The following is a 21016-nucleotide window of genomic DNA, read 5'->3' as shown; positions in this document are numbered from 1 at the left end:
CCCCCCTCCTCACACACCGCGGCAGCTCCTCCTCCCTCCCTCCTCCTGGCTTTTCCCTGCCCTGCCTAGAGGAGGAAGGGGGCTGGGCTTTGTTGAACCATGGCTGGCTGAGCGCCATTTTAAGTAGCCCCTCTCCAGAGCCAGCCCTTTTGTGCCACTCATCATCCCTCCTCTGCCAGCCCCTACAGCTTGCAAGGCCCAGGTAAGCAGCCACCGGGGCTCATCGGGTGCTGTGGGAAGGGAGTGGAGAGTCAGGGGGGGGGGTTCAAAATATAGTCCGGCCCCGCACAAGGTCTGAGGGACAGTGGACCAGCCCCCTGCAGACAAAGTTTGCTGACCCCTGGTCCAGACGTTCTTCCTACTGGAATCTCCTTTCTTGCTATCTGAATCCACTGGTTTGGGCCTTACCTTCTGAAAGGACCTTCTAAAACAACCTGTGGGTCCCCAGATGTTGTTGGACTACAACTCCCATCACCCCTAGCTAGCAATGCCAGAGCTCAGGGATGATGGGAGTTGTAGTTCAACAACATCTGGGGAACCCACAGGTTGAGAACCACTGTTCTAAAAGGAGGCAAGGCTTACAAGCCCTCTCCAAGCCTCCAGCTGCTGTGCAGAGAGGAGCCTCTATCCTAGAAGCATAGAACGGCAGAGTTGCCCCAAGCGTCATCTAGTCCAACTCCTTCAAATGCAGATACCACAGCTGAAGAATCCCTCACAGATGGCCAGCCAAGCTCTGCCTAAAAACTTCCAAGGAAGGAGTGTCCAGCATCTTCCAAGATACCAGAAGAAGGTTGCAGTCTCTCAAGAGGGGTGTGTGTGTGTGTGTGTGTGCGCGCGCGCGCACGTGCACAGAATTTGTTCAGTTCCCCTTTCGATGCAAACCCACTTAATCTGTACTTACCAGACCAATGCATGAACCTTAATGCAGCCTGACGCGGACATCCACACAGCACACCCACAACACGGGATGGAGACCTGGGTCAGCCAGGTCCAGGTCTGTGCGTTTCAGAAGTGCAGAATCCACACATCTGCTCTGTTCAATTTCTGCAATAACCTGCCTTTTTAAAGAAAAAAAATATGTATGGGAATTTGCATTTAAACACAGATTTCATTGCACTTCATTTAAATATGCACTATATCTCCACATAAGCATTTCTAAATGTATTTCATCCTAAAATACACCTTTCCCCCTTTCTTTTTCAGAGCCAAGAACTGCATTGCAGGAAAAGTGTGAAATCCAAATGCTAATTAGATTCTGATTCGTGTATTAGTCTGGGAGGTGTGAAGAAGTTGCTTTGCTTCAAAATGCAGACCCAACAAATTCTCCCTCCCGTCCACCCCCCCCCCCCGTGGGGCCTCTCCAAGTGATGCCTTCCTACCTACCCAGGTCAAGTATTTTTACACTGTCCTCTTTCTAAAGTTGCCAAGAAACCATTTCTGGCACAGGAAACTGTGAACATTTGTGTGTGTGTGTGTGTGTGTGTGTGTGTGTGATCATTTTAAGGTTAGTCTAATCTCACTTGCGATGATTCATTACAGCTTTCGGGAAAAATCTATATGAGAAAGTCTCTTAAATCCGGCTGTAATTAGAAGGAGGCTGTGTTAAGGAGAATCTGGGAAAGGTCGGATGATCATCATTTCGGAGGTCTGGGGAGGGATCCTCTCTGCTCCTCTCCCCACTTCCCCACACCCTTCAAGCTCAGAACTTCTGGCCCCAATGAAGGAAATGGAGCCCCATCCTGAGAAGGCCCAAGACCCCAGACAGGTTGGGCTGGGTGGGATCCAGGGGGACCCCATGGTGGTAAGTTCTTGCCAACCAACCTTTTGGCCTCCACCTATCAGAACTCTTCCTCCTCAACCCAACTTGGCAAGCTGCTGTTGAAATAAACACTGTGCCAGATGTCTTAGCGTAGGATTTCATCAAACAGCTCAAAGGTAGAGGACTTCCTGACCCCGTGGACACCTCTCTTCATAGTATCATAGAATGGAAGAGTTGGAAGGGACATGGGGTCCCAACCCCCTGCAATGCAGGGATTGCAACAAAAGTATCCCTGGTCGATGACCATGCAGTCAAGGAGAGTCCACCACCTTCTGAGGTCACCCTTTCCACTGTCAAACAGCTTTTGCCATTAGAAAGTTCTTCCTGGTGTTTAGTCAGAATCCCCTTAATGTAACTTGAGGCCATGGGTTTAGGTCCTGTGCTGGTCCCATGGGTTACCCGAGAGGCAAAGTCCAAGTCCGGTCCGTGGTCAAAGGTGCAACATGGAGGCAGTCCGTAGCAGCTGAATCTGGGTGCAGGACAGGGAGTCGGGTGAAGTCAGGCACCGGCTTGCAAGCAGGGAGCCAGGGAGGGTCAGGAGATCTGGCAGGAGAGCAGGACAGGGTTCAGGCAGGAACAGGCTACCAGCAATGTTCCTCCCGCAACTTGGGACTGGGGCTGGCCTGCTTTTATCTGCCCCGAGGCACAGGGCGGCCCCGATCCTCTGGTGACTCGCCTCTCCTGGCCTGGAGGCAAGCACTCCTCCTGCGGGAACTCAGCTCCCTCCGCCTCTCTGCCCTGAGCCTCTGCAGCTCAGGGGAGGCTGGAGGGTTACTGGACCCAGAGGCAACCTCTGCTTCCCTTGATGGGGCTGAGGGTGGAGCACCTGCAGGCAATGGGTCCTCCATCACCTCCGGAGCCAGAGCAGACTCAGCTGGTGCCTGCACCTGAGGAACCAGCACAGGTGAAGACCCTTCAGGCTCAAGCCCCAGCCCCGGCTCAGCTGGTTCTGGAGGCGGGGACTCCTGTGCAGGCTGGGATCCCTCAGGTTCAGCCTCCGAGTCCGAATCCCAGGCCATCACAGGTCCTCCCCTCCAGAGCAGGGAGAAACCAGCTTGCTCCATCTTCTGTGGGACATTTGTAGAAGGCTATCATATCTCCTCTCAGTCTCTTCTTCTCAGCATACCCAACTCTCTCAGCCCAGTTTCTCCAGATCAAACCTCTCTTCACACAGCACGTGGTGAAACTGTGGAACTCCCAGTGATGGCCCACAACTCAAATGGCTTCAGAAGAGGATGGGACCAATTCATGGAGGAGGAGAGGATGGCTCTGCTCTGCCTCCACTGTTGGAGGCAGCAATCTCAGTTGCTGGAAACCACAGAAGGGGAAAGCTGCTCTTGTGGTCAAATGCCATGGGCTGGTTTTCCTTTGGTGCATCTGTGAGAACAGGATAATGGACTAGATGGGTCATTGGCCTGATGCAGCAGGCTCTTCTTATAAGAAGAAGAAGAAGAAGAGGAGTTTGGATTTGATATCCCGCTTTATCACTCCCCTTCAGGAGTCTCAAAGTGGCTCACATTCTCCTTTCCCTTCCTCCACACGAGAGCCAGCGTGGTGTAGTGGTTAAGAGCGGTGGACTCGTAATCTGGGGAACCGGGTTTGCTTTCCCGCTCCTCCACCTGCAGCTGCTGGGTGACCTTGGGCCAGTCACACTTCTGTGAAGTCTCTCAGCCCCACTCACCTCCCAGAGTGTTTGTTGTGGGGGAGGAAGGGAAAGGAGAATGTGAGCCGCTTTGAGACTCTTTAAAGGGAGTGAAAGGCGGGATATCAAATCCAAACTCTTCTTCTTCTTCTTCTCCCCCACAACAAACACTCTGTGGGGTGAGTGGGGCTGAGAGACTTCAGAGAAGTGTGACTAGTCCAAGGTCACCCAGCAGCTGCAGGTGGAGGAGCGGAGAAGCGAACCCGGTTCACCAGATTACGAGTCCACCTCTCTTAACCACTACACCCCACTGGCTCTCTTATGTTCTTGTGTTCTCTTAAAAGTTCTGGCACAAGATCATCTGAGGTTCTTTTCTGGTCACTTGGCAACCCAACTCCTGAACCACAATCTTTCATCCCATTGCAGTGAGTGACTAAACAACAGGAAGAATTTTCTGACGGGAAGAGCTGCTTGACAGTGGAACAGACTCCTTCTGGAGGTGCTGGACTCTCCTTCTTGGAGGCTGGGTGGCCATCTGTCTCGGTTGCTTTCTTTGAGATTCAGGCATCACAAGGGGTTGGACTAGATGACCCTCCGAGTCCCTTCTAGCCCACCAGTTCTGTTTCTTTGATGATCTCCTTCTTTACTTCAGCGCTGCTGTGGTTCAAAGGCACTGATTCCTTATTTCTACCTCATTGGCCAATCCTTCAACTTTTGCTACTTTCCCAGAGGCTGTTGGCAACTTTTCTCGCTGAAAGGCACCTCCGCTCAGCAGATGTGAACATTAACATTGTCGTGGAGGGAGGGGGGGGGAAATGGCAGGGTTTTTTACACATAAGCCAGCCCTACTGTAGCACAGGTAATTAAATGAAGGCTCTTATTTAACTTCCGCAAAACTAAGTGTGCCATAATCTCCTGTAAAAAGCTACTAATTGCAAAGCATTTGTTTAGCAGATCCGCTCTCTGGATTGTAGTTCGGGGTCTAAGCTTCAGTCTCATTTACCAGCTCCTTGTTCTCTTTATAATTATTTTTTATTATTATAGGGTTTACTTAACGGTGCCCATTGCCCTGGAACAGGCATGGGAAAGTGTTTTAATCCACCTCAAGCTCCCTCGCAAAACTTAACTATTCAGTGCTAACTCAGACAAATTGAGCTGAAGGGAGACCTTGAGAAAACAGGGGGCCACTCTCTCTCGCTGCCTCTGGAGCCCTCCGTGTTGCTCCTTGCTTTTTTCTGCCTCAGTTCCAGTCTGTAAAATAGGGAGAAGAGGAATGACTTCACAGGGATTTCCAGGAGGACAAGGAAGCACTTCTCTTTATGGAAAACCGATCCAGATGCCACGTTGGGGTGGGAGTGGGAAGTCTCCTAGAATCACAGAATTCCAGAGTTGGAAGGGACCTCGAGGGTCATCTAGTCCAACCCCCAGCAATGCAGGAATCTTTTGCCCAACGTGGTGCTGAAACCCATGATCCTGAGATCCTGTCACTGCGCAAGGAGTGCCTTCTGGGGAGAAGCTGCTTTTGTGCATTGAAGGGTTGGACTAGATGACTCATGGGGTCCCTTCCAACTCCTGCCAGACCAGTGATCTGTTCATGCAGTTCCTCCTTCCCCAGACCTCCTCCTCCTCCCCCCGCCCAAAAGATCCAGCGCAACATCTAGGGAGAGGAGCTCGCCAAACAACACCCCGGTCACTAACCGTGTAATAAACTGGAGATATATTAAAATGTCTTGTAAACCAATTTGCAGCAGGTGACTGATTGCTTCGCTTGAGAGACCTCCATCTCCATCTTTCCTGTCTCCTTATTAAAATGCAGCTTATTAAACAGCAAAGGTTTACCATGTCTTGAGACAATTTTAGCATCTTTTAAGGGGCTCATAAATGCTTTACAGAGGAGGCTTCTGAATAAATATGAGATGCTTCTGCAAGTTCAGCAACTGGGGTCCCAAGGAGGCACAGGTTCGCAGGAGCGGGTGAGGGTCCGCCTTTGCTTTGCATGTTGTTAATTGAGGGGCCTGATTCACTGGAGCGTTCTCCTCAGGGTTTTCCTTCTAGGAAAAAACGGTGCTGGTCTCCTCTATGAAGGTGTTGCGGTAAGAGCCGCACTTTTAACTAGCCGTGCTTCTCTTCTAGAAGACGAAGGGGTGCCAGCGCTGCAAACCCTGGTTCTCCTTTGGAGCCTCATCGTTCACAATCAACATCATCATCATTTATTTGCATGCTGCCTTTCCACAGCTGGAACCAGGTTCAACATTAAAAGATTTACGTAACTAAGAAACCATTACAGATGCAGTCATAAGCAATGCATAAAACCAGATCAAAATGTATGCAGCAAAATTAAACAATCTCCGCATAACAAGTTCAAAGATGATGGGGAGGGGCGAAGCTTTGCAGAAGCTTCTGAGCTGTTCTCAAAGGACACAATCCATTGCCATCCCTTGCTTCCTACGTCTCTCACAGCCCTGGAACTTTAAGGTAAAAGGGAGATAATTAATATAGCAACAGCAGCAACAACAGCTGCAACACATTATACGCTGCGCTGCCTCTGAAGACAGCTCGGAAACTTCAGCTGATGCAGAATTCAGCAGCCAAGACCGTTTGGGATATGATTTATAATGAGATCAAAAAATGTTTAAGACTACTTTTGTAAAAAGACCAGAAGCTTTTTTACGAAGCATTTTAGGTCAAGATTTGCCAAAGGGGAAGAAGAAACTTTTCATGTGTGCAACAACTGGGGCAAGGATACTGTTAGCCCCAAAATATAAAAGCGATGAAATTCCAACTAAAGAAGAATGGCAAGGAAAACTGACGGAATATGCTGAAATGGTGAAGCTGATGGGAAGACTTAGAGACAAAGACAATAGAGACTTTAAAAAAGAATGGGAACTATTCATGTTGTACCTACAGGAACGATGTAAAGAAATGGACTCACTAGCAGGGTTTGAGTAAACACTTACAATCAACAAAAACAAATCTAGAAACTACAAAGAGGATGCCAAAACGATAGGAGTATAACAACAAGTAAAGTAGAAAACTCAATATTAAGATAAAACAAAGTAAGCGGGAGAAGTTATTATGCAAAAAACCAGAAACGGAAGTCAAGGGATGTCATTGGGTGGGGAGGGGGAAATGGGGGAAATGTATTTTGTTATGTGATATATTGTCAGTATGATAAAAATGTAAAGTTTAATAAAAATTGTTTTTTTAAAAAAGTTTGAGCATAGAATTTCAATCCTGGCCCAATTCAAAGTGCTGGTTTTGACCTATAAAGCCTTACATGGCTCGGGACCGCATTACCTCAAGGAGCGCCTCTCCCCATATAAACCGTCCCAGACTCTGCCTTTGTCACCTGAGGCTCTTCTTCACATCTCTCCTCCATGAGGTCCAGAGGGTGGCAACACGAGAGGAGACCCCCTCTGTATGGCTCCCTGTGAACATTTAACACATATCTAAGACCTCAAAATTCCTATCACAGGCTAATATGCAATCTATGACCTTTTTACTAGTGAGGCGGGCCTTGCTTCGTTTGTCACTGTGTTATATTGTTTTGTTCTTTTATACCATAAACCACTCTGTGATCCTCGGATGAAAGGCGAGATAGAAATTTAATAAATGTTAATTGTCCAGTACATTGGACAGCTGCCTCCTTTTCTTGCCTGAACCACAGAAATCCTACTGAGTTTTAAGCCAGGATGACGGGGGGGGGGGGGGCACAGAAGGGGCAGAGTTGGGTGAGCTGTTTGCCCCTTGTTGAGATCTCTGAAATGATAGCCTATCTATGTCAATGGCAGGAGTCCAGGGTGGGGGGCAAGTGGGAGGGTGATTATTTGGGGGGACGCTATCACCCGCTGCCCTTTCGTCAGAACACACTTAGAATAGAATAGAATCCTAGAGTTGGAAGAGACCACAAGGGCCATCGAATCCAACCCCCTGCCAAGCAGGAAACACCATCAGAGCACTCCTGACATGTGGTTGTCAAGCCTCTGCTTAAAGACCTCCAAAGTAGGAGACTCCACCACACTCCTTGGCAGCAAATTCCACTGTCGAACAGCTCTTACTGTCAGGAAGTTCTTCCTAATGTTTAGGTGGAATCTTCTTTCTTGTAGTTTGGATCCATTGCTCCGTGTCCGCTTCTCTGGAGCAGCAGAAAACAACCTTTCTCCCTCCTCTATGTGACATCCTTTTATATATTTGAACATGGCTATCATATCACCCCTTAACCTCCTCTTCTCCAGGCTAAACATGCCCAGCTCCCTTAGCCGTTCCTCATAAGGCATCGTTTCCAGGCCTTGGACCATTTTGGTTGCCCTCCTCTGGACACGTTCCAGTTTGTCAGTGTCCTTCTTGAACTGTGGTGCCCAGAACTGGACACAGTACTCCAGGTGTGGTCTGACCAGAGCAGAATACAGTGGCACTATTACTTCCCTTGATCTAGATGCTATACTCCTATTGATGCAGCCCAGAATTGCATTGGCTTTTTTAGCTGCCGCGTCACACTGTTGGCTCATGTCAAGTTTGTGGTCAACCAAGACTCCTAGATCCTTTTCACATGTACTGCTCTCAAGCCAGGTGTCACCCATCTTGTATTTGTGCCTCTCATTTTTTTTGCCCAAGTGCACTACTTTACATTTCTCCCTGTTAAAATTCATCTTGTTTATTTTTGCCCAGTTCTCTAATCTGTCTAGGTCGTTTTGAAGTGTGATCCTGTCCTCTGGGGTGTTAGCCACCCCTCCCAGTTTGGTGTCATCTGCAAATTTGATCAGGATGCCCTTGAGTCCATCATCCAAGTCGTTGATAAAGATGTTGAATAAGACCGGGCCCAAGACAGAACCCTGTGGCACCCCACTAGTCACTCTTCTCCAGGATGAAGAGGAACCATTGATGAGCACCCTTTGGGTTCAGTCAGTCAGCCAGTTACAAATCCACTGAGTGGTAGCATAGTCAAGACCGCATTTTACCAGCTTCTTTACAAGAATATCATGGGGCACCTTGTCAAATGCCTTGCTGAAATCAAGGTAGGCTACATCCACTGCGTTCCCTTCATCTACCAGGCTTGTAATTCTGTCAAAAAACGAGATCAGGTTAGTCTGACATGACTTATTTTTCAGAAATCCATGCTGACTATTGGTGATCACAGCATTCCTTTCTAGGTGCTCACAGACTGTTTGCTTAATGATCTGCTCCAGAATCTTCCCTGCTATTGATGTCAGACTGACTGGGCGGTAATTATTTGGGTCCTCTCTTTTCCCCTTTTTGAAAATAGGGACAACATTTGCCCTCCTCCAGTCTGCCGGGACTTCGCCTGTTCTCCAGGAATTCTCAAAGATGACTGCCAGTGGTTCTGAGATCACATCTGCCAGTTCTTTTAATACTCTTGGATGCAGTTCATCTGGCCCTGGAGACTTGAATACATCTAAACTAGCCAAATATTCTTGTACTATCTCCTTAGTTATTCTGGGCTGTGTTTCCTTTGCTGAATCATTTGCTCCAAATTCTTCAGGTCGGGCATTGTTTTCTTTATCGGAGAAGACTGAGGCAAAGAAGGCATTGAGGAGTTCAGCCCTTTCTGTGTCCCCTGTTTGCATTTCACCATCTTCTCCTCTGAGTGACCCCACGGTTTCTTTGTTCTTCCTTTTGCTACGAACATACCCATAAAAGCCTTTTTTGTTGCTTTTAACCTCTCCAGCAAGCCTGAGTTCATTCTGTGCTTTAGCTTTTCTGACTTTGTGTCTGCATGTGCTGGCTATTTGTTTGAATTCCTCTTTGGTGGTTTCCCCCCTTTTCCATTTTTTGTACACATCCTTTTTTAATCTTAATTCAGTTAAAAGTTCTTTAGATAGCCACCCTGGCTTCTTTAGGCACCTTCCATGTTTCCGTCTCATTGGTATTGCCTGACGTTGTGCTTTTAGTATCTCCCTCTTAACAAACTCCCAGCCATCATGAACTCCCTTTCCTTTTAGTATTGTTGTCCATGGGATCTCACCCAGCACTTCCCTAAGTTTTATGAAGTCGGCTTTCTTAAAGTCAAGAAATTGAGTCCTAGTATGCTTGGCTGCTCCTTTCCGCTGTATAGTAAACTTCAGAAGAGCATGATCACTCGCGCCTAATGATCCTTCCACTTCTACCCCACTAACCAGGTCATCAACATTGGTTAGGACCAGATCTAAAATGGCTGTTCCTCTTGTTGCTTCTCCCACTTTCTGGACAATGAAGTTGTCTGCAAGGCCAGTGAGGAATCTGTTTGACCTTATGCTCTTGGCTGAGTTTGACGTCCAACAAATATCCGGGTAATTGAAGTCCCCCATTACTACTATCTCCCTTCCTTTTGCATGCTTGGCCATCTGTTCCAGGAAGGCATCATCTATGTCCTCCGTTTGGCTTGGGGATCTATAGTAAACTCCCACAATGAGGTCTCTGTTATTCTTCTCTCCCTTAATTTTGACCCAAATGCTCTCACTTTGGCTTTGAGGATCTAAATCTTGGATCTCTTCACAGGTATACACATCCCTGACATATAACGCCACTCCTCCTCCTTTCTTGTCTGGTCTGTTTCTCTGAAATAGATTGTATCCCCCCATTATTACATTCCAATCGTGGGACTTATCCCACCAGGTTTCAGTGATGCCTATTATGTCATATTTAGTTTGCTGTACCAAGAGCTCAAGCTCATCTTGTTTATTTCCCATGCTTTGCGCATTAGTGTACAGACATTGAAGTCCATTAATCATTCCCCCGTGTCTCTTATTTAAGGATTTTTTCCTCCCACCACTAGGTCCGTGTGCTGTTTTCTCCATTTGGTCTATGACATTTGGATGATCATCTTCATTAATTGATAGGCTCCTACCTTCAGGAGCACTGTCTCCCTCCCCCACATTAGTCAGTTTAAAGCCCTCCTGATGAGGTTTTTGAGATTTTTGGCAAAAACATTTCTCCCAACCGTTGTGAGGTGCAGCCCATCACTTGCCAGAAGTCCATCTTCAAGAAACTGCAGTCCGTGATCTAAGAATCCAAACCGTTCCTGTTTACACCATTTGCGAAGCCAGCTGTTCACTTCCACTATTTTCCCCTCTCTCCCTGGGCCACGTCGTTCAACTGGGAGGACAGATGAGATGACAATTTGTGCATTTAGTTGCTTCAATTTCCTGCCGAGAGCCTCGTAGTCTCTTTTGATCTTCTGGAGGCTATTGCTTGCAGTGTCATTGGTTCCCACATGAACCAAGAGGAAGGGGTATTTGTCAGTGGGTTTTATGATTCCTTGCAGTCGTTCAGTTACATCTTGGATCTTAGCCCCGGGGAGACAGCACACTTCCCGAGACATCTTGTCAGGCCCACAGATCACTGCTTCTGTTCCCCTCAGTAGGGAATCCCCTATCACCACTACACGCCTCCTCTTGGGTTTGGTCGGGGTTCTTCCGTGAGCTGTCCGTTCCAAGGTCGCCTGCACATTCCCTGAGGACTGACTTTGCTGCACTTGGGGGGCACATGCAGCCCCCAGAATGAGACAAACCTCTCTGGGCATCTGCCTTATGAAGCGCAGCTTGGGATGTCCATAAATCTTCAGTCCCAGCGCACTTCCAGCGACACATATCAGAAGACTATGTGCATGCTCACTCAGCAGACTTTAGCAGAAACAAAGCAGAGTGTTGGTGTGTGTGCATTCTAAGTATTTATTTATTCTCTCTACATGGGGCTGCCCTTGAAACTGTCCCACAAACTCCAGCGGGTGCAGAATGCTGCAGCGAGGCTCCTCACGGGGTCCCTGCCTTGGGGGCATAGTCACCCAGTGCTTTACCAGTTGCACTGGCTCCCGGTGGGGTATTGGGTCAGGTTCAAGCTGCTGGTGACCTTTAAAGCCCTTTGTGGCTTAGCACCCTCGTATTTATGGGACCGCCTCTCCTGGTCTGCCCTGCAGAGGACCTTAAGGTCGGTCCATGAATAATCATAGCTTAGAGGTCCCGGGCCCTAAGGAAGTCAGACTATCCTCCACCAGGGCCTTCTCAGTGATGGCTTCGACCTGGTGGAATGCTCTGTCCCATGAGACCAGGGCCCTGCAGGATTTAACCTCCTTCCGTTGGGCCTGTAAGACAGAGCTATTCCTCCTGGCCTTTAATTTGAATTCAGCCTGATCTTTGATTGCCCTTCCTTCCCTCCCCCTCGTCTTTTTATGAAGATTACCTGCTCTGAGACCCCACAGCTAATTCTCCTCTGGCTTCCTCGCTGGCCCAAGTAGGACTAATTCAGCCAGATAGCCCTGGTAATTATCTAATGCTTATTAGATGGATTTCACCTAAATTGATTTCTGAACTTTGAATCTTATTGTTATTCATGTTTTTATACTGTATTTTATGCTGCTTTTACAATTAAGTGTTTTAAATTTGTTGTTAGCCGCCCTGAGCCCGGTTTTTGAACTGGGAAGGGTGGGGTATAAATAAAAATATTATTATTATTATTAAGCAATATATACAGTGCAAAGCAATCATGGCATCTGCCTCCTTCTTCTCCAAGAGAGAGAGACACAGAAAGTAAACACAGACATGTGATGTAACAATCACACATCCAGCAATGGGAGAGTGAAATGCTGACACCTTCTGGTACCCCCATGCTGTTAAGGACTAGTCCTGAATCGGGGGTGGGGGGGAGGCTGCTATAATCTAAAAAATCACTCCTGACTGTTGAGTAAAATCTTGTGGTTGATCTGGATTTTTGGAGGAAGAAGCAAAGAGCTGCCTGTCAGCATTTATCTCCCCCACCTGCGGGGGACCCCAGGGATCATAAATCCCCACAGCCTGCTTGGCAGAGAGAGTGGGGGTATTCCTTTTTTTAGGGGGGGTCTGCCTTGCCCGTCCCAAGGATGCCCTGGGGAGCCGTTTGCTTTCAATTGCAGAGCCCCTGTTGCCAGAGGAGGCGCTTGACTCCCTTGTAATGGGAAGAGTGGGAGATGTGCCAAAAGACTCAGTTGCGCAGGCTGAGATTTGAATGGCAGCACATTATGATCCTTCTGGCGCCGGAGTGTGTGCGAATGAGAGCGCAACTTTCTCTGGATCTACCTATCTGAATCCATCAAAATGTAAGGAATGTCATAGGGAGTCCAAAGAGTTCTATAAGCCAGAGATATTAGTTCTGGTTAATGCAACACAGAATCCTTAAGTTGCAGAGCTGAAGGACCTCAATGGTCATCTAGTCCAATGCAGGAATCTCAGACAGATGGCCATCTGTTTTTTTAAAAAAGTCAGATGAAGACAAGACAAGCTACCTTCAAAGGGTGTCCCTTCCGTTGCCAAACAGCTCTTACCTCATGTTTAGCCAGAATCTCATTTCTTGCCATTTGAATTTGTTGGAGACTGTATTCCAAGTGTGGTCTGACTAAGGTGGAATAGAACAGGACTATGACTTCCCTTGATCTGGACACTAGACTTCTGTTGATGCAGCCTAGAAGACCAATAGCGAGGTTTTTTGCTGCTGCATCACACTGTGGACTCATGTTAAGTTTGTAGTCCACCAAGACCCCTAGATCCTTTTCACATGTACTGCTAGCAAGACAGGTGCCCCCCATCCTATATTTGTGCATCTGGTTCTTCCTGCCCAAGTTCAGAACCTGACATTTGTCCCTATTGAAATTCATTTTGTTGGCTTGCACCAGGTTCTCTGATATGTTAAGCTCATTTTGAATTCTGATTCTGTCTTCTGTGGAATTAGCTACCCCTCCCAGTTTGGTGTCATCTGCAAATTGGATGAGCATCCCCTCAATTCCTTCATCCAAGTCATTTATACAGATGTTAAGAACATAATAACCCAATAAGAGCATTTGCTGGATCAGGCCAATGGCCCGTCTCGTCCAGCATCTTCTTCCCACAGTGGCCAACCAGATGCCCCAATGGGAAATCCACAAGCAGGGATCAAGAGCCCCCTCCCCTCCTGTGGATTCCACCATCTGGTATTCAGAAGCCTTGCTGCCTCCAGCTGTTGCAGGGAGAGCAGAGCCAATTTAGTGGCCATTGATAGCTCTCCGTGAATTAACACCCTAGATCCTTTGAAATACCTTTGTAGGGGGAGTCTAGCTTTGTTTTGTTTTCTTCTTGTCTTCATTGGGTATTTCGTGGTTTTATGCTGCGACCTGCCTTGAGATCTATAGATGAAGAGTGATATGTTGTTGTCGTTGTTGCTAATAATAATAATAATAATAATAATGGTCCAATCTCCTTTTGAAGCCATTCAAGTTGATGGCCAACCCTGTCTCCTAAGGGAGCGAGTGCCATAACACTAGACCCCCAGCAGACCCCCACGGGGCTCCCACTCTACCTTTTTCCAAGAAGATGAGGAACCACGGGAGGAAAGAGAAAAGGCAGCAGCAGCATCTTTCCAGATGTCATTTGCGGAATGCGTGTCACTGTTTTCTCAGGGAGGAGGCCGGTCCATAAATCAATCTGCTGCTCTGCAGAAATGACACTCCTAAAGAGACAGCCTTTCACCTCGGTGCTCTTTGGAAGAGGACCTTCCCCCCCCCCTTTTCCTTTCAATATATCACTCAGCTTAACACTTCCGAATGTCAAGGAGGCAGCAGAGTTGGTGGAGGGAAGCCATGGCGCTCCTCGCTGTCCTCCTACCACCACCCAAGCCAGGAGTGGTTGGCAATTGAGGCCCTCCCCACCTCCACCTGGGCTTCCTACAAGCATGGCCAGGTGGCCCCCTGACCCCCCTTTTAAAGCCACCCAGAGCATGACTGGCTCTTCTGCCCTCAGTGCTCTGGGTCCATGTCGGCAGCCACCATCGATGTACCACTCCCCTTGGGAAGCAATCCTTGTTTTGTGCATCCTTACATCACAGGCATGGTGCTGTCCATCTCTCTTTGAAGAAACCTATCCCCTGGGTTGCTGCTGCTGCCGCCGGTGGCTTTCAGCCCATATTCGCACGACACCGACCAAAGGCATTTGGGTGAATTTTATCTATTGCAAAAAGCGAAGGGGCACAAAGTCCCCATCCCTTCCATTCCTGAGTCCCTAAGATGGTTGGACGGTGCCTTGTACGCCTCATTCCGGCAGCCCCAGCAGCCAAGCTGGAACCAAACATATCACTCTGCTTTCCTTTGGACCCCATCAGTGAGGCTGAGAAAGAGGGGTCTCATCATCTGGGCAGTCTAGGACCTCCAGACACACTGTTGAGGACCAGTGGTCAGGGATGCTGGGAATTGTAGTCTCAAAACACCTGGAGGTCCGAGGTTGAGGAAGCCTGTATTAAGACAACAATCTGAGCCAAAGGAATTGCTCCCATTTCATCTTGAGGCAGCTTTTCATATGGACAAAAAACACCTCTTGATGCCCTCCATTATTTGTACACTCCTCTCCAGACAAAGTCAGATGGCCACCCGAGGCAACAGAGGCCAGCTGGAGGAAAGTGTGAGGAACAACAAGGTGTTGAAAGAGCTCTGTTTGTGTGTGTTCTCCAGCACAGTGGGGGGGCACTGTGACACCGCTTACTTGTTGGTCTGAACATCCCTGGCTGGTCCCAAGACACTATCTATACTCCAAATGCTGGTTTGCATTGTCCAACTGGGCGCATTTATAGACCCTCCAAGTGTGCCTATTTTCCAGGGACAGCCCCCGATTTACAGAAACCGCCCCAGTTTCTGATTTGATCCAAGAACACCCCTCTTTTCCATAGGACGTCCCTGACACGAGGCTGTTAATGCAATGGTTTGATTCCCCACCCCCCCACCCCGAGGTGCACGGCCTTGTCTCTCGAAGCAGATGGATGCCAACAATATACAAGCCCATGCAACCAACAATCCGCCTGCAGCTCACTCTCAAGCATTTAGACGCTGCGACTTGTTGTTCATGCCTCTGAAAGTGAATTTAATGGGTTATTTTGGGGAGGCTTTTTTGCCTTCCACAAATCTCGGAGCAGTCAGTGTCTTGGTAACTACAGCAACGCGCTGTGCAGAAAGAGCGTTTAGTGCCAGCTAATTCGGGAAGGGTTTGCAAGTGCTCCCTTGAAAGGCTCCCAGCGTTCCTTTCAGGCGGCATTGATTCTTTGCCAGGAGCCAAGGCCAGGATGCTCATATCCTAGATTCACAGGACTGGAGAGTTGGAAGGGACGCTAAGTGTCACCTAGCCCAAACCACAGCAATGCAGGAATCACTAGGACAGTTGGCTGTCCAGCTGTCAATCGAGGTGCAGCTCAGCCCCATATCTGGTCTGAGCATCTTTGGGGTTTTTTGGAGAGATGGCAAGATATGTTCCTCCTGCTGGTATGTCCATCCCCTTGGCTCCCTTTTGGGTACATTAGCAAAGCATCAACCTATTTCTCAGTTGAGCTCTGCTGCTGCTTCTTTGGCAATCACTTGTGGCCAAGTAAGATTGTCTTCCATAAACATGGTTTGAACACTGGGTCTGTAAGTGACTGTGGAGGCCCATTCTGGATCCACACATCCTTCCACAGTGGGGACAGAGGATTCATGGTGGGAAGAAAGAGATCAGTAGAGGATGTGGGAGATGTCCTCCTTCTCTAGGGCACCAGCACCCGACCAGCTGACGTCTCCTCCGCACATTTCAGAAACACAGCTTTGATCATCTCAAACATTCAACAGAGCCATTTGCTCAGTTGCTACTAGGGGTGGTCCCTCCCTCTTGTCCACATCCAAAGCCATCCATTTTCCTCTCCAGAACGGATTCCAAAGAGCCACATCTGGTTAGAGCAATGTCAGAATGACTCTGTGAGTCTTTTCACAGATTAAACACCCCCGTGCTGGAACATGCACAGAATTCCATGTGAAATGGAACTTGAGAGCCAGAGTTCTAGGAACCTGGCAGGATGGAGCTCTCTGGACTTGTGGCAATGGAGGCTCATGAGCCTAAAGGAGAGGCAGGGATGGAAAGCAGGCTTTGTGCACCCCTCAGCACCATCCAAAGTTGCATCAAGGATCACCTCTCTCCATATGAACCAACCAGGACCCTGGGATCATCAACGGAGGCCCTTTTCCATGTCCCTCCTCTGTGTGTGAGAGGATGGTAATATGAGAATGAGCCTTTTCTGTGGTGGCTCCCCAACTGTGGGATGTTCTCCCCAGGGAGGTTTGGCTAGCACCTTCATTATACACCTTTAGGCACCAGGTGAAAACGTTCCTCTTCAACCAGGCCATTGTTCTTGTTTTATTATGTATTTTGTGTTTTTTATCTTGTATTTTAATGCTGAGATTTATGGATGATAGAGATAGATAGATAGATAGATAGATAGATAGATAGATAGATAGATAGATAGATAGATAGATATCAGGCTTGGAAGCCTAACTTTGGATTCTACAGAGCCATTTGAACTCCCCATGCTGAAAACATCTGTCTGTTGACCTCTTGGGGGTCTACAATTATTAATTGCACCAACCTTGGGAGGGTCAAATTATTTGGAGGTGTGAGAGAGAAGCTTTGGTATGATCTGGCCATCCCCTTCAGTGCTTCCCTTCACTTGTCAAAACAGCAGGACCTGCGAAATGGACCGGTGGGTTTTAGTGGACCACAAGTTGAACATTGACAGTGTGATGCAGCAGCAGCAGCAGCAAAACAAAAAACAAAAAAAATCATTAGTGTTATTCTGGGCTGCATCAACAGAAGTCTAGTGTTCAGATCAAGGGACTTTGCAGTCCCACCCTATTCTGCCTTGGTCAGGCCACACCTGGAATACTGTGTCCAGTTCTGGAGGCCACAATTTAAGAAGGAAGTCGACAAGCTGGAAGGTGTGCAGAGGAGGCAACCGAGATGGCAAATTCATGGCGGAGAGGGCTACTGAGGGCTACTAGCCAGAGTAGCTCTGCTCTGTTCTCACAGGCATTCCTCTTCCGTTTGTGGGTTTCCCATCATGGGCACCTGGTTGGCCCCTGTGAAAACAGGGTGCTGGACTAGATGGGCCAATGGCCTGATCCTGCAGGCTCTTCTTAAAGGTAAAGGGACCCCTGACCATTAGGTCCAGTTGTGGACAACTCTGGGGTTGTGACGTTCATCTCGCTTTACTGGCCAAGGGAGCTGGCGTACAGCTTCCGGGTCATGTGGCCAGCATGACTAAGCTGCTTCTGGAGAACCAGAACAGCGCATGGAAATGCCGTTTACCTTCCCGCCGGAGCAGTACCTATTTATCTACTTGCACTTTGATGTGCTTTCGAACTGCTAGGTTGGCAGGAGCAGGGACCGAACAATGGGAGCTCACCCTGTGGTGGGGATTCGAACCACCGACCTTCTGATCGGCAAGCCCAAGAGGCTCAGTGGTTGAACCCACAGCGCCACCCGCGTCCCTGGCAGGCTCTTCTTACATTCTCACAACTCGGCATTCTTCATGCCTCCCCACAAAACATTGGGCTGGCTTTTTGCTAAGCAAGATGGAGCGTCTGCAGTCCCTGCTAGAGAGGCCAGAGCTGTTAATTATCGTTATCACTCTAATTACCATTTTTCTTGTTTGCCTTCATTAAAGCAGAGGCGAGGAGATGACGGAGTGGAGCTGTTGAGGAAGTCTGTGTTGATGCATGGGGCGCGGTTGTGTGGCTGTTGTCTGAGCCTCTCCTTGCCCTCCAGAGAAGCTCCTTGGCTGGCTGCGCAGGCTGCTTAATCCATAGCAAGGGTCGTCTCTAAGTGGGCTCTTCAGCAAGGACCTCCTCTGAGCGCAACAAAAGAAACTGGTCACGTGTTGGAGGTTCTGTTTGCAGCTCCTCGGAATCCGGGGAGAGTTTTTGACCCTCAAAAACCACGTGGCAGCGTAGAAGCATTTAGAATGTGATTTCCAGTGAGCAAACCGTAGCCCTCTCTAGCAAAATCTGCAGCTGTATTATCAGAGACAAAACAAATTCAATACCTTGCTACGCAAATACAGTCATCGCAATACACAAAGCGCAACAGGCTGAAGAAGAATAACTGTAAACATTTTATTGGTTATTTCCGAACATAAAGGTCCAGCCCAGTATGTGCAACATATATAGTTCATATGTACGGTATATAACCTATGAAACTAATTCCAATAAGAAAAGACAGAATGTATTAATATTGGAATTAGTTTCATAGGTTATATACCGTACATATGAACTGTACATGTTGCACATACTGGGCTAGACCTTTACATCAGGAAATAACCAATAAAATGTTTACAGTTATTCTTCCACCTGTTGTGCCTTGTTTATTGTATTATCAGAACCACCAGGCAATAAACCAAGATAATAAAGCCATTGTGATCTTTTTTGGGTGGGTATGTGGATGATTTCATTTTTTCATTTCTGCCTCCCAATTCCACCAAAAGGCCTGCTTCCTGGCACAAAAATCCACAATCCTAGATTAAATTGTGCTGCTGACGGACAAGACTTCTGTCTTGTCAGGATTCAACCTCAATCTGTTAGCTGCCATCCATCCTCCAGCTGCCTCCAGACACTCACACAGGACCTTCACCGTCTTCACTGGTTCCGATTTGAAAGAGAGGTGGAGCTGGGTATCATCCGCATATTGATGAACACCCAGCCCAAACCCCCCGATTACCTCTCTCATAGTTCCATAGTTTCACCATATGCTGATTGAAGAAGGACTTTCTTGAGAGATGGGACATCTAATGGGCTCAGGACCACCAAGGGTGTGTCTTATATCCCAGGTGTGCACCTGCAAAGTGGTGAGGGTCACACAGCCCACACTCTGGGTGAAGGCACAGCGCTGGTCTGCCCCATATAGCACCTCTCTCCTTTTCTGCCCCCTTAAGAATGTCAGAAGAGCCCCAGAGCAGCCGCCGGATCAGGCCAAAGGGGTCTCACCTTGCCTGGCCACTTCTTCTCACAGTGGCCAACCAGAGGCCCCAGGGGGAAGAAACCCACAAACAGAACCTGGCTGTGCAAGAACATTTCCTTGGGGGGGGGGTGTCAATATGAGTGCTTGAACCAAATTCCGAAATTTTCTGACATTTAGCTCAGTAATGCATTACTGGGCAGAATCCAAAAGAGTCTGAAATAGCATTTCCATTAGCACGCACCCTATATAGGGAGGTGGGGGTGTCATCTTGGCTGTTTATTCTCTCACCACCCACTTTCTCCCACCCCATCGTCCCACCATCTCTTCATCCAGTCTCAGTCCTTGAAAACCAGTTCCGGATTTACGTATAAGCTAAACAAGCTATAGCTTAGGGCCCCATTTTCTTTGTTGTTGCTGAGTCGTTTAGCCATGTCCACCTCTTCGTGACCCCCTGGACCAGAGTACGCCAGGCCCTCCTGTCTCCCACTGCCTCCCGCAGTTTGGTCAAACTCATGCTGGTAGCTTCGAGAACACTGTCCCACCATCTCGTCCTCTGTCGTCCCCTCCTCCTTGTGCCCTCCATCTTTCCCAACATCAGGGTCTTTTCCATGGAGTCTTCTCTTCTCATGAGGTGGCCAAAGTATTGGAGCCTCAGCTTCAGGATCTGTCCTTCCAGTGAGCACTCAGGGCTGATTTCCTTCAGAATGGATGGGTTGGATCTTCTTGCAGTCCATGGGACTCTCAAGAGTCTCCTCCAGCACCAGAATTCAAAAGCATTTTCTTGGGGCCCCCAAAAAAATGTAAAGGGAAAGAAACTGGATGTACATTTCCAAAATATAAGAAAACAACAACAACAAATAAAATAAAACCTACATCCAGCAACAGTGTTTTGTGCTGTGTAGGCTCCTATGATGTAAGTCATGGGCCCCGCCTGCTCGCCTGCTCCCTCAAATATCACTGGTTTCAGTTCAACAATTATTTTAATAAAATACATATTTTGTTGTGTGTAAATGGCTTGAGATACTTATTAGGTCCATAAATTACCATATAGCATATATTCAACACAAAAAAGTGTCAATTTGTTGTTGGCAAAAGACAGCTGGACATAGAAAGGGCCCCATTACCTTCAGGAGCTGAGGGCCACATCCAACCTAAATCCGGCCCTGTTGAAAACACTGACTCAACCCAAGTTCTCATAGCCGTGCCTGCAGAGCCCTCCTTGTACCTTGTCTTTCTTGAGAGGATTTTCACTCTATCAGTCAGCGTTAAATTCCTCCTAAATTGACTCTGACCGGTTTTGCGATCAGGTCCTACTCTTGCGCACATGAAGCTGGCTGTACTGATAACGGATTTTGCAGAATTTCTACCCATAGAAATGCAAAGAGGGGAGCCTGGGATTGGGGGTTGGTTCCACCGCATCTTTTCCTGGTTCGAAAATCGGGTTGTTCTCCTGCTCTGGGCCTTCCTGTTTCTGCGTTCCGGCTCTGAAGAGTTTCCCCTCGTATCTCCCTGCACTTTCTTTGATGATGGCTTGGTGTTGAACAGACAACAACAACAGCAAAAAAAATGTAATTAAATGATTCATCATCTTGGTGCTCTTTGTTTTGCTTTTTTGCTGCAAGATACAAGGTTTTCCATCTCCCTGGTGCAGCTCAGCATCTGGAGAAATGAGATATGTATTGTTACTTTTAACTTAAATTGTGGGTAGGCAAACTAAGGCCCGGGGGCCGGATCTGGCCCAATTGCCTTCTAAATGTGTGCTTTTATTTAAAATGTGTCTCTGGGTTATTTGTGAGGCATAGGAATTCATTCATC

The sequence above is a fragment of the Podarcis vaucheri genome, assembly GCF_965113315.1.
Source record: "Podarcis vaucheri genome assembly, chromosome: 1".
Lineage (NCBI taxonomy): Eukaryota > Metazoa > Chordata > Lepidosauria > Squamata > Lacertidae > Podarcis > Podarcis vaucheri.
The sequence above is the reverse complement of the archived record's forward strand: the minus strand, read 5'-3'. Positions refer to the sequence as shown.